This window comes from Euprymna scolopes, chromosome 3 (genome assembly GCF_053919585.1).
Source record: "Euprymna scolopes isolate OS-2025 chromosome 3, ASM5391958v1, whole genome shotgun sequence".
Lineage (NCBI taxonomy): Eukaryota > Metazoa > Mollusca > Cephalopoda > Sepiida > Sepiolidae > Euprymna > Euprymna scolopes.
The window spans coordinates 94,825,863-94,840,305 of record NC_136484.1 but is presented as its reverse complement, the minus strand read 5'-3'; positions in this window follow the sequence as shown (position 1 = coordinate 94,840,305).

The following is a 14,443-nucleotide window of genomic DNA, read 5'->3' as shown; positions in this document are numbered from 1 at the left end:
TTTTTTCTTTGACCAATTTTGTACCTCCTAAATGAAGAGCGGCATATATCTTATTTTTTTTAAGTCATATGTGTGTATGTGTGAACAACTCTCCTACAGCCTACACCACTGGACCGATCATGACCAAACCTGTTATGATGATGCTCCCGCACCTAGGGATGGTGCACACCATGTTTCAAGGTTAAGATCAAAGGTCCAGATCGTAGCATATATATACATACATACACAATACTCCTACAGCCCACACCACTGAACTGATTATGACCAATCATGATGGTCTCAAACCTAGGGATGGTGCACACTATTTTTCAAAGGTCAAGACTCTGCTGTACACTCAGGTAACAGCTTCATAGGTACCCGAGCGTACAGCAACGCCCTGCGCAAAACACGGATATCTTTGCTAGTAGAACATAATTCACAAGTTACACCATCGATTTTTCATAAACCCTCTCTATACATATGACTATTTTTATTACATTATTATGAGCATTTTCTTTGTTTCATGTTACTGTGAACGACTGCTGAACTATGGTATTCATAATAACAGCGTTTTATTTTACAAAAAAAAAAAAAAGAAATGTCTAAGAATTATTTGGCCATAATTGTTTGTGCAAGAGCTCAAATAAATAAAATTTTTTATTGAAAATCCCAAGAAATGTATAGATGTAGAAATAAATATCAGAGTTATTAAAAATTTGTATATACAAAACGAAAAAACGAAACCATAAAATGCAATTATTATCATTGAAATTCCAGACTTTTCTTATTGATTTGAAGTTATTGATTAGCACCAGACAAATACCATTTTTTTTATTGACTCTTCTGAAGAAAGAGGAAGCTTTACTATCCTAAAAGATGTTCACTGGATTTGGTATTGAAGAATCAAAGATAAGGAAATGCATTGCAGACGAACTTTCTCAGAGATTGTATTTATTCTGAAATAAATCAAAGAATTTTGGTTGGAATATTTGTTGATACCTATTTTTCTTTGGAAAGGGGAGAGGGTAATCAATCATCAACATCTTTCATACATTTTGATTTATATATATATATATATATATATATATATATATATATATATATATATATATATATATATATATATATATATATATATATTAACAGGTCGCTGTAGAAAAACTGCCGGTGTATATGATTGCAAATATGAAATATATAAGCTACTAGACTACCCATGACCCATTGGGTTAGTATGTTATATAAGCTATGAAATTCATGTATGAGCGTGACACTTGTGACGTAAAGAAAATAGTTTTTTTTTTAACATAACAGAAACATTTCTATGAAAGTATATTAAAATGAAAAAATATAGATAGATTTCTATGAGTCGTTCTGTTTATTATAATTGATCATTCTTGAAAAAAAAATTACAGTTACTGAATTATAAGTGGTTGGCCATACTTATAGATTAACGTGCACTGAACATATACCATAATATTTATTATAGTTAAATTCAAATTTTGATATAACTGGGGTTTTTTTTTACGTCGTTCATTTCTGTATTACGTTTAAGTTATTTTAAACCCCACTCTTCCCATGTTAAATAATAATTTCGAAATAATAACGTTAATATTTCAGTGTGTAGATCATGAGCGCATGCGCAACCGGATACCGTAAACCGGAAAGTGGGTTACATACATCGTTACAAAGTCATTTGAGCTTTATAATTATGTAGATATTACGGTTCAATTGTACATTTTGACAACAATAACAGAAACCATCGACTTCAGATTCGCCAGTTTAGTAGTTCTTCAGAAGTACAGAATGTTTTTAAAATAGATGGCTGTTTCCAATGCAGTATTTTCTAGTGAATAACATGGGATATATATATATATATATATATATATATATATATATATATATATTGAGTAAAATGATTCATAATTTTGAATTGAAAATCAGTTTCAAAAGGAAAAACAAACAAAATCAATAGTTTGTACGATCGTTTCGGAAACGATGTTTTATTGAAATAGACGACATGTTTTGAACAATAATGTGATAAAAAGATTTTTTCATATTTAAACAAAGTCTACTCATCATCAGCAAAAAAAGTGTGGGGAGGGGTTAAGACAGAAAAAACTAGCCCTTTTTTATTAAGAGAGATATTGCTGGAAATATTTTAAAAATAGTAAAGAAAAATAGGTCATTAATTTTCATGTTGATAAATAAAAATATAATAGGGTGGAAAAGTAAGGTTAAGAGAAAATATTTTTTATATTTTTAATTAATATATATATATATATATATATATATATATATATATATACCTTTTTCCGCCTGCTCTTAAAGTTTATTATTTCAGTCCATCTATTTCTTGGCATGTTGTTAAAAGCTGTCTCTGAATGGTTGAAAAAATTATTAACTAGCATGGGTGCCCGGGGGTGTATGCTGAGCAAACAAAAAACAAAAAACAAAAAAACGGTCAATTTTTTTTTAATGACCCCTATTATGGCCCCTTAACATTTGTTTAGGGCTCAAATCAAGTTATTAAGTTAGAGCCATGTCCAAGGAACCTATATCTAAAATTTCAAGTGTTTAGACCCAAAATCGTCGGAGGAGTTTGGTAGAGTTCTCAAAGGTAAAATCGTTGAACTTTGACCCGTTAACAGCCAAATTTCTGGCCGAAAACCGATCATAGCGATTTTCCCAAATCTCAGTACCCTGTATATCAAATTTCGAATCTGTAGACTAAAAATTGACAGAGTTATTGCGTAGGGAAATGTACACAGACAGACAGACAGATAGACAGACAGATAGACACGTTCATTTTTATAGATAGATTAAACAAAAATATATACGTATACATAAATATATATGGAAACAATATTGTGTGCCCTGTAAACTTTTTACGCAAATATTATGCAAGTATAAATCATGTAGAATATCTGCATGAATATAATTATACGTAATAATTAACTAAAGATGATTATCCCATAAGAAAACCGAAAAAACTAATAGGGAATTAATTAAAATGAATTTATAAAAGAATATGCAAATTAGCTTGATCTTTTGTAGATGAATTCAATTCCATGACCCATATATAAGAAAATTGTATTCTTCTTTAAATAAATAGAAAAGAGAGGTTTTAATATGAATATCAATACACACAAAAGAAAAACCAATTTATATGAGTATAGATAATTGTTTTGCTAATGAGGAGACTTTGTTTAAATATAAAAAAAAATCTTTTTATCAAATTATTGTTCAAGACATTGTCTATTTCAATAAAACCGTTTCCGAAACGATCGTATCAACTATTGATTTTGTTTGTTTTTCCTTTTGAAACTGATTTTCAATTCAAAATTATGAATCATTTTACTCAATATTAAAGTAGCTCTAGGATATCTATACCTATTGAGCTTATCATATACCTAAATTACAACGAGCACTGTTTTCTTTAAATAGTGTTAATACATTTACTAATACATTAAAATAAACTGCTCTTTAGACTCTAGGTCTAATTCCCTCATATATATATATATATATATATATATATATATATATATATATATATATGTGTGTGTGTGTGAAATTTTCTGTGTGTGCACATTTCCCTACAAAATTACTATGTCAATTTTCAGTCTACAGACTTGAGATTTGGCATAAAGAGTATTGAGATTTGGGAAAATCTTTTCAATTGGTTTTCGGCCACAAATTTGGCTGTCAAGGGATCAAAGTTCAACGATTTGACCTTTGAAAACTGTACTAAACCCCTCCACCATTTGTGAGTCTAAACACTTGAAATTTTAGATGTAGTTCCTTGGACAGGGATTAAACTTTTTTACTTTATTTGAGCACAGAACAATAAATGTTAGGGGAGCAAAATTGGGGTCAAAGATTTTAAAAAATTGACCTCTCAGCCAATTTTTAGTCCAAACATTTGAAATTTTACATAAAATATATTCAGACATAAATCGGTTTTTGGTCGACAATTTGGCTACTAAGGGGTCAAAGTTTAAAAGATTTGACCTTTGCGGTTTCTAGAAAACTATTCAGCCAATGTTGGGTCTAAACATTTGAAATTTTACATAAAGGGTATTCAGACATGCAGCAAGCTTTTTAACCAGTTTTTAGACGAAAAGTTGGCTGCAAAGTGGTCAAAGGTAAACGGGTTGATTTTTGCATACTCTACCAAACTCCTCCGCCAATTTTGGGTCTAAACTTGAAATTTTAGATGTAGGTTACTTGCACACGAGTCAAACTTTTTGATTATATATATTGTTACAAACAGCCACCTCGACATCAAATACTGTTTTATTATTCTGTTAATAGTATAGAGTAGATATTTGATTGGCATGTTCTGACTGAACGAGAATCTACCGAAACCCAGTATTAAAATCAGTCTGGAGAGATTCTCTTTCCTTGGTCGAGGACGGAGAGAGTGACGTGTGACGGCGGAACAGTTACTACACTGCGATCCGATATCGGAAGCAGAGAAAAAATTCACTATGAATTTCATCACCCACGGAGAGAGAGAGAGAGACAGAGAGAGAGAGGAAGAGAGAAGGAGAGAGAGGAAGAGAGAAGGAGAGAGAGGAAGAGAGAAGGAGAGAGAGAGAGAAAGGAAGAGAGAAGGAGAGAGAGAGAAAGGGAGAGAGAATGGGAAGAGAGAAGGGGAGAGAGAGAATGGGAAGAGAGAAGGGGAGAGAGAGAAAGGAAGAGAGAAGGGGAGAGAGAGAAAGGAAGAGAGAAGGAGAGAGAGAGAAAGGAAGAGGGAAGGAGAGAGAGAAAGGAAGAGGGAAGGAGAGAGAGAGAAAGGAAGAGGGAAGGAGAGAGAGAGAAAGAAAGAGAGAAGGAGAGAGAGAGAAAGGAAGAGAGAAAGGAAGAGAGAGAGAGAAAGGAAGAGAGAAAGGAAGAGAGAGAGAGAAAGGAAGAGAGAAGGAGAGAGAGAGAAAGGAAGAGAGAAGGAGAGAGAGAGAAAGGAAGAGAGAAGGAGAGAGAGAGAAAGGAAGAGAGAAGGAGAGAGAGAGAGAGAAAGGAAGAGAGAAAGAGAGGGAAAGGAAGAAAGAAGGAGAGAGAAAGGAAGAGAGAAGGAGAGAGAAAGGAAGAGAGAAGGAGAGAGAAAGGAAGAGAGAAGGAGAGAGAAAGGAAGAGAGAAGGAGAGCGAAAGGAAGAGAGAAGGAGAGAGAAAGGAAGAGAGAAGGAGAGAGAAAGGAAGAAAGAAGGAGAGAGAAAGGAAGAAAGAAGGAGAGAGAAAGGAAGAGAGAAGGAGAGAGAAAGGAAGAGAGAAGGAGAGAGAAGGAGAGAGAAAGGAAGAGAGAAGGAGAGAGAAAGGAAGAGAGAAAGAAAGAGAGACGGAGAGAGAGAGAGAAAGGAAGAGAGAAGGAGAGAGAGAGAGAAAGGAAGAGAGAAGGAGAGAGAGAAAGGAAGAGAGAAGGAGAGAGAGAGAGAAAGGAAGAGAGAAGGAGAGAGAGAGAGAAAGGAAGAGAGAAGGAGAGAGAGAGAGAAAGGAAGAGAGAAGGAGAGAGAGAGAGAAAGGAAGAGAGAAGGAGAGAGAGAGAGAAAGGAAGAGAGAAGGAGAGAGAGGGAAAGGAAGAGAGAAGGAGAGAGAGAGAGAAAGGAAGAGAGAAGGAGAGAGAGAAAGGAAGAGAGAAGGAGAGAGAGAGAAAGGAAGAGAGAGAAAAAGGAAGAGAGAAGGAGAGAGAGAGAGAAAGGAAGAGAGAAGGAGAAAGAGAGAAAGGAAGAGAGAAGGAGAGAGAGAGAAAGGAAGAGAGAAGGAGAGAGAGAGAAAGGAAGAGAGAAGGAGAGAGAGAGAGAAAGGAAGAGAGAGAGAGAAAGGAAGAGAGAGAGAGAAAGGAAGAGAGAGAGAGAAAGGAAGAGAGAGAGAGAAAGTAAGAGAGAGAGAGAAAGGAAGAGAGAGGGAGAGAGAGAGAGAAAGGAAGAGAGAGGGAGAGAGAGAGAGAAAGGAAGAGAGAGGGAGAGAGAGAGAGAAAGGAAGAGAGAGGGAGAGAGAGAGAAAGGAAGAGAGAAGGAGAGAGAGAGAGAAAGGAAGAGAGAGGGAGAGAGAGAGAAAGGAAGAGAGAGGGAGAGAGAGAAAGGAAGAGAAAGAGAGAGAAAGGAAGAGAGAGAGGGAGAGAGAGAAAGGAAGAGAGAGAGGGAGAGAGAGAAAGGAAGAGAGAGGGAGAGAGAGAAAGGAAGAGAGAGAGGGAGAGAGAGAGAAAGGAAGAGAGAGAGGGAGAAAGAGAGAAAGGAAGAGAGAGAGAGGGAGAGAGACGAGGAAGAGAGACGAGGAAGAGAGACGAGGAAGAGAGAGAGAGGGAGAGGGACGAGGAAGAGAGAGAGAGGGAGAGGGACGAGGAAGAGAGAGAGAGGGAGAGGGACGAGGAAGAGAGAGAGAGGGAGAGGGACGAGGAAGAGAGAGAGAGGGAGAGAGACGAGGAAGAGAGAGAGAGGGAGAGAGACGAGGAAGAGAGAGAGAGAGGGAGAGAGACGAGGAAGAGAGAGAGAGGGAGAGAAACGAGGAAGAGGAAGAGAGAGAGAGAGGGAGAGAGACGAGGAAGAGAGAGAGAGGGAGAGACGAGGAAGAGAGACGAGGAAGAGAGACGAGGAAGAGAGAGAGACGAGGAAGAGAGAGAGACGAGGAAGAGAGAGAGAGACGAGGAAGAGAGAGAGAGACGAGGAAGAGAGAGAGAGACGAGGAAGAGAGAGAGAGACGAGGAAGAGAGAGAGAGACGAGGAAGAGAGAGAGAGACGAGGAAGAGAGAGAGAGAGAGAGAGACGAGGAAGAGAGAGAGACGAGGAAGAGAGAGAGACGAGGAAGAGAGAGAGAGAGACGAGGAAAAGAGAGAGAGAGACGAGGAAAAGAGAGAGAGACGAGGACGAGAGAGAGAGACGAGGAAGAGAGAGAGAGAGACGATGAAGAGAGAGAGAGAGACGATGAAGAGAGAGAGACGAGGAAGAGAGAGGGAGAGAGACGAGGAAAAGAGGAACCAAGAACGAGGGAGTTGAAAAACGTTCGATCGACGTTAGCACCAAACATCTCCCACCTCCTCCAATATGAAGGCAAGTGACGGGTCGTCCTTCAGTCAACGTACGTAGTGACCGCATTTGTGCCAAGAAGCAGAAAGGAATAAGAATACGATTTCGTCAATTCTATTTTTAGAATCAAGGGGCGAAACAAAGAAAGGAAAAATAATAATTCTCTCGTGTGCGGGGAGTTTTGACCAAAAGTCCGACCGCGTAAAACGTGTTTCTGGACAACAAAAGCGTTATGTCACATTTCCGAAGTTGGCAAAGACGGAGAAAAAAAAAAGATACCTAAATTAATCCATCGATAAAGCTATTTTGATTAACTCAAAACGGATGACGACAGGCATGTTTAAAAAGAAAAGAAACAAATCGAAAAATCTGCAAAGTCATCGTTTGGAACTTATGTCTCCCACGCGAAACGGGAATGTGTCGCAGTCGCACGGCGTTGAAAGACTGAATTTGGTGATTGAAACTTTCTTCCCTCACAAGAGATTTTATTTGGATTAACTGTAGCAATTGCAAATTGTCAAAAGAAAAGAATTGAAGTGTAAGTGCAAAAAAAAAAAAAAAAAAAAAAAAAAAAAAAAAAAAAAAAAAACTTTACTTTCTTTCCCTGTCGAGCTGGAGATAGGACTTTTCCTCGTGTGGACCGGTTGCTGCTGTATACCTTTTGTCTTTCTGTTATAGGATTCTCTTTCAGTTAGTATGTAAAAATATTCCCCAATCTCATTAGCTTTGAATCATTCTTTCCCCTTACCATTAATAAATTTAGTTTTATATGATTTGGAAGTGTTTGTTTCATTATCTCTTGCAAATCTTATTGCGTTCGATTTTTGTGTTTATTTTGTATCCGCCTGTCTCACAGACAATAATTGTTTTATTTGATTAAAACCTTTTTTTTGTATAAAAAAAAGGAAAATTGAACCCAATCTGGGACCTATGAACATACCCCTACTGCAGAAGATTTATCTGCCTATGATAAGCGTTTGCTATCCATAAATGCCCATCCATACCCCTGTGTTTGCATTTTATTGCATTTCATTGTTATATCTAAATATTGGCCCGGCCCGTATGTAATATATATATATATATATATATATATATATATGTATATATATATATATGAACATAAAGTTATGAACAGTACATAGGGCCGAACAAAATAGGCTGAACTGCTAGTTTAATATAAACTGAACATACCTATCAAGAACGAGGAGTAACAGTACGATACTGAGATGTTCATATAAAAATCTCCGATTATGTTTTATACATGTTTGCAGGATGCATTCCAATAAATATTCATTTTTCTTTAAGAAAAAACACACACACAATAAATGTACCGATAAATAGACGAATGCTTCTGAAAGAAAGGCAAGTCTCTACTTATATATAAAAGGAACTTTGTGTGGGAGTTCGTTCCCTATGGACTCCAAAACGACAGGGCCTATTTCTTTAAAATTTCACACACCCGTACCTTATGTACCTGGGAGTGTTTGCAGATAGTTTTTTTTTATCGGAATACCTCTGATAAGTATCAAAAATCGATAATCGAAGAAATCTGATTAAAGAAAAAACAATCCAATTTTGATCAAAGTTAGCACTTTTATGCAGCCTACCAACATATTTGCATTCAAGACGTTTTATCACAATACAAGCAGAATGCCTCGGCCTATAAAATCAACAGTAGGTTCTCTACATTGCAATGTAGACTACAATGAATTGTTGACTAAATCACTACGGGAAGGCATGGGACACTTTCTCACAGCAATGAGTTTCTGATTAGAGCAGGTAATCGATTTGATTTGATTAACGAATAAGCGATTTCATCGATTTCGATGATAAAAATATTAGAAGTGTGGAACATTTGTTAATCCTCTTTAAATTCCGAGCAACGTCGGGTCGCTCTACTAGTATATATATATATATATATATATATATATATATATATATATTGGTAGTAATTATTAAGTGTGTCTACCAAAAGAGTGCTCAATGTTTAGACAGAGCCAAAATAAGTTAATTTAGTATACAAACAAATGGCTACACATAAGCATACATGTTTCAGCGAAAACCCAGTAAGGGAATCGCTTCGTCAGGCCATCTATATATATATATATATATATATATATATATATATATATATATATATATATATATATATATATATATATATATATATATATATGTACATACTCGTTGTTTCCTGATAATATTTTTACATGCAATTTTAATTTTTTTTTAATTATGCCAATTTTCATAGGATATTTTTGTTCCAAACAAAATACTCTTGACGAATACAAAGGCGTCCCTAATTCCGATCTGATAAAAATAGTTCTAAACGGAATTAATTATTCTTAACGTGTTGATAGGATCATTAGAAAAACAAACTAGAATCAAATCTTTATTTTGTAGTAGAAAAGCTGTCAATAACAAAAAACAAAAAAATCGACAAAGAGACTGGCCTTTACATATAATTTTCACAATGTTAGAGATGATATACTTATTTCCCCAGTCAAACAATGTCGCAGCCATGACAACCAACAAACCAAAAGCCCAACACTCGAGTTTCGCCCTCATTTTGGGCTCATCAGTTGAATACATCTGAACTCGGGATTTAAAACCCAAGTCTCTTGCATGCGAGGCGAGTACTCTGTAGTTACTCAAGTGGCAGAGAAAAAACGGATGACTTTTACTAGCCCCACAAAAGGAACCATTTCAAGCGTTTAGGATAAGAGAAAAAGCAAATAGCAAGTTCGACAACTACTTCAGACATATCGCCGCCTGAAATGAATTTGTACAGAAATCCATTCATTTCATAGTAAAATGTCAACTATGTTTTTTAGACAATGATAAATGATAATTTATATATGAACATTTAATGACTTATATTTTAGGTGTTTTTTTTGTTTATATATATATATATATATATATATATATATTTGAATCCCGAGTTTGGACGTGAATTAAGTCTGGTCTACAGCATTATCTGATTGTAAAAATAATATTTTTTTCGTATATATATATAGCTAATATTTAAAAATTGGAAAAACCCCAAAATTTGGCATTGACATATCTATATAAAATTTCGTCGATTTCATATCTGAAAATAAATATTTTAATCTTGTGCCGGGCGGGGGAAGCATAGTCTTCATGCGAGAAAAATCAGAAACGAAAATCAACATTTCAATACATTAATACGAGAAATAAAAAAATAAACTCTGGCGATCTTGAGAGTCAGAGAGAAAGGAGGAGGAGGAGGAGGAGTGGGAGGAGGAAGAAAGGGTAGAAAGTTAATGGAAGGCCACTTATATTTAAGTAATATATAAAGATAAATAGCGAATACTGACGAAGCTTAATTGTCAGTCATTTTTAATGGAGAGGGCACACTAGTAATTTATCGAAACAAGAATGACAAAGACGTGGACAAGAGTTTCGTCGTGTTTTAGAACTTCTAAGGTTTTTAGTTTTATAGATAAAAATCTTTGTGAATTGGCTTCATGTGTTGGTCTCTCATGGGAATAAGACCCAAGATGTGAAGGGGGCGTTTAATCTTGGAAGCAGAGGATACGTTGATGCTATTCCTGGAAATGGTTCCTTTTGGTCTGGGAAATGCTTCTTCTGCTCTCTGGACGTTGGCCGCGTTTTGGAGCTCAATATAACCATCCTGCTCCTCCTCCTCCTCCACCCCCTCCGTTGTATTCTCTTCTAACTATGCATACTTTAAAATCCAATAAATCAAAGTAATACTACAAACAATGACGTAGCTTTTTTTTTCTCCTTCTATCCACTCACCAACGTCTCCGTCAAAAATACCAGCAAGCATCACGATATAAATATTTAAATCCCTCTTGTGTCCGAGTACTCACTATAAGATCTGTGTAAGGACAAACATATACACACATATACTCTCCTGAATACGAACCCAGGTGAAAAACACAAACACACGTAAAATAGACACATACACGAAGGCAGAGTCAATTGCCTGAAGTTTATAAAATAAAAAAAATAAAAAAACAAATACATCGGTAAAAAACAAAACATTGTTGGCGCAAACATTTTTAGGTATGTAATTTCAAAAAAAGGTTTGGTAAACACTAAATTTTGTAGATATCTGAAATACAAAAATGGCAGAAATAAAATAAAAAAAGAAAAAAAAAAAAGAGTCCAAATTTTGGCAGGTAATCAGATTTCCTTTCATCTTATTTGCTGCTTCTCCAGTCAGAATTTATTGACAGATTATGGCGAGTCTAAAACTGAAATATGTTCTTCCAGTTTAAATTAGTTTGCAAATAGAATAGAAATTATATTTATGTAGACACAAATATTTACCAATAATTTCCTTTCAATTGATGGAATATATATATATATATATATATATATATATATATATATATATATATATATACTAGCAGACTGCTCGGCGTTGCCCAATCGTAAGATACACTTGAATATGGTGATTTAATTTATCCAGTTTACATATTTATTATTATAGAAAGAACTCTCTATCGATTATTATATTAAATCTTATACACAGTAGTGAGATCAAATATATATATATATATATATATATATATCTCCGAATAACGAGATGAATTTGATCAGATTAATCAATCTTGTGATTTCAAGTTTTGCAAAATATATTTGGGAGGTAATATTTTAAATAAAACAATCCCAACTGAATAAAAGTGCTCAAGATACTAGGTAGAGCAAATTAAATCTTTAATATATTTTCGATGTATGTGTTAAAAAGCAAAATTGTATTAATCCAGAACAAATATTTTGCTAATGACTTTCCTCTGAGGAGATAAGCCTACATCAAAAATCCATGGATTAAGGAAAGTACTTTAAACGTTGTATTCATTGTTCAAACAATATTTTTTTTTTGTTTTGAAAATTGTATTTTCTGAAAAAAAAGATTATATATGTGACTGGGGTACCATCAGCTAGAATCGAAACAAAAAGATGCAACTCTCCACCCTTATTCTTTAGCCCCTGAGCTGTGCCCACACACACATACATTATATATATATATATATATATATATATATATATATATATATATATATATATATATATAGAGAGAGAGAGAGAGAGAGAGAGAGAGAGAGAGATGACAAAAAATCTATATTCCAAATTTCAAGATTTTGTCTATCTTGCAGTTTATTTCTTTCAGCATGTTAATGTGTTCAATTATTGAATATTTTTAAATTGCTGAAAAAAAATCAACAGTAAGGTAGACATCTTGAAATTTGGAATATAGGCTTTTTGGCATTTATTTGTACGAAGGGCATGCAATAAGTAATGCCTCTGACCAACTTTCAGTTGTCTGATCTAGCTGAAATTTTGCATGTGCAATGTTTTTAATTCTACGGGTTATGTGGCAAATTACAGCTCTGAACTAATTCTGGTTTCTGTTTTACAGGTGTTTGAACCAAGTCAGGTGTGAAATGGAGCCTGTTGAATGTCGAGCAGTGATCCGGTTTTTGTATTTGAAAGGACACACACCACAGGCGACTTTTGATGAAATGAAAGAAACTTATGGTGATAATGCCCCATAACATGACCTTGTAAAACGCTGGCATCGTGAATTCAAACATGGTCGGAAGTTTGTGGAAATAGCTCCAAGACCTGGTCGCCTCCCCCTTCTGCCATTGATGAGGTATCTGTCCGTCAAGTTGAGGCTGCCATTTTGGAAAATCGGCGCATTACTATTCGCCAAATAGCCCAAGATGTCAAGATTAGTACAGGGTCTGTGCAAACTATCATTCATGACCATTTGCACATGCATAAGGTGTCTGCCAGATGGATTCCCAGGTTGCTCACACCATTCCAGAAACGAGAACGCGTTAAGTGCTCGAGGATGAATTTGGAGATGTGCCAAGAAGATGGGTCAAAGTTTTTCAAAAGACTGATTACACAGGATGAAACCTGGGTCCATCACTATGATTCAGAGACTAAATCCCAGTCAATGCAGTGGAAGCACTTGGACTCACCACCTCCAAAGAAGGCAAGGGTGCAGTCCTCCACTGGCAAGGTCATGTTCAAAGTCTTCTGGAACCAGGACGGAGTAGTGATGACAGATTTCCTGGCAAAGGGTACTACAATTACAGGAGCCTATTATGTTCCACTTTTGAGAAAATTAAGGGAAGCTATCAAGATCAATAGGCGGGGCAAGATCAGCAAAGGTACCCTCCTCCTGCAGGACAACACTCCGGTCCACAACTTGCATGTAGCCAGATCAGAAGCATGGGCGTGTGGTTATGACATCCTTCCCCATCCTCCCTACTCTCCTGACGTTGCACCCTCTGACTTTCACCTCTTTCCAGCCATGAAGTTGTTTTTGAAAGGAAAGTGTTTCCCAGATGATGCAGCCTTGATTTCTGAAGTCACGTCGTGGTTGGAGGACCAAGCTGGGGTGTTCTACAAAAACGGTCTCCAGAGCTGAATCAAACAATGGGAGAAATGCATAACTCTGGGTGGTTCCTATGTAGAGAAAGACTAACAACTGTGCCAAGTTTCGTTGCTCTAGTACTGTGAGAAGTAGATCAGGGGCATTACTTATTGCACATCCCTCGTATATGCTCTGTAGTTACATCGAACTTCATAAATTAAAGGAGTGGCATAAATAAAAGATGAAATTTAATTGAATAAGCATATTGCCCCCCCATAAACCCCCCCCCCCACACACACACACAATTCACCTGTCATCTCTTTTTTAAAAGATGAAATCACCCGATAGTCGAAAACAAGCTTCTAGTAAGCTCGATCGGATCGTCCACATTTTTTATATATGAGAGAGAGAGAGAGAGAGAGAGAGAAATAAAATACAAGATCATTTCCATATGTTCCAAGAATTAAAAACAATAACTTAAATGTGTGTACGATCATTTCAGATTATACCTATATTTACTTCCTTTAAGTTTTCAATGTCTTTTTAAGAGACTGTGAATTCTAGACTTTTCTTGGCTATATACAACGTTCATAATCCAAGTTTGCAGTATGATTTTTATATAAAAAAAATAAACATACCCATCAACTCGATGTCTAATCCAATCGGTCACAATGCTATTATTTGAATGTTACCTAGGCGTCAGCCCTCCCCTAGCCTACCCTGTTCTGATGAAGAGATGATAGGTGGATAAAGTTGATATTGTCAATCGAACTATAATCGCCTGTTCTCGCCGCTACGAGGGAATATAAACAAATGAGTGGGATTAGAAGATTACTCGAGAGAAACTGATTATTAAAGGGAGACAAATTGACAAGTATTTGTCCACATTAGATTTGAAGACGACCCTGTTGCATTCAGTTGGGAAATAGATGCATAATATCGTGTCCTACAGGTAGGATATCTTAAAGAATTTTTTCATGGAATTTCAGTTTGTTTTTTTCATAAGGAGAGAGAGAGAGAGAGAGAGAGAGAGAGGAAGAGAGAGAGGGAGAGAGGAAAGTTCTT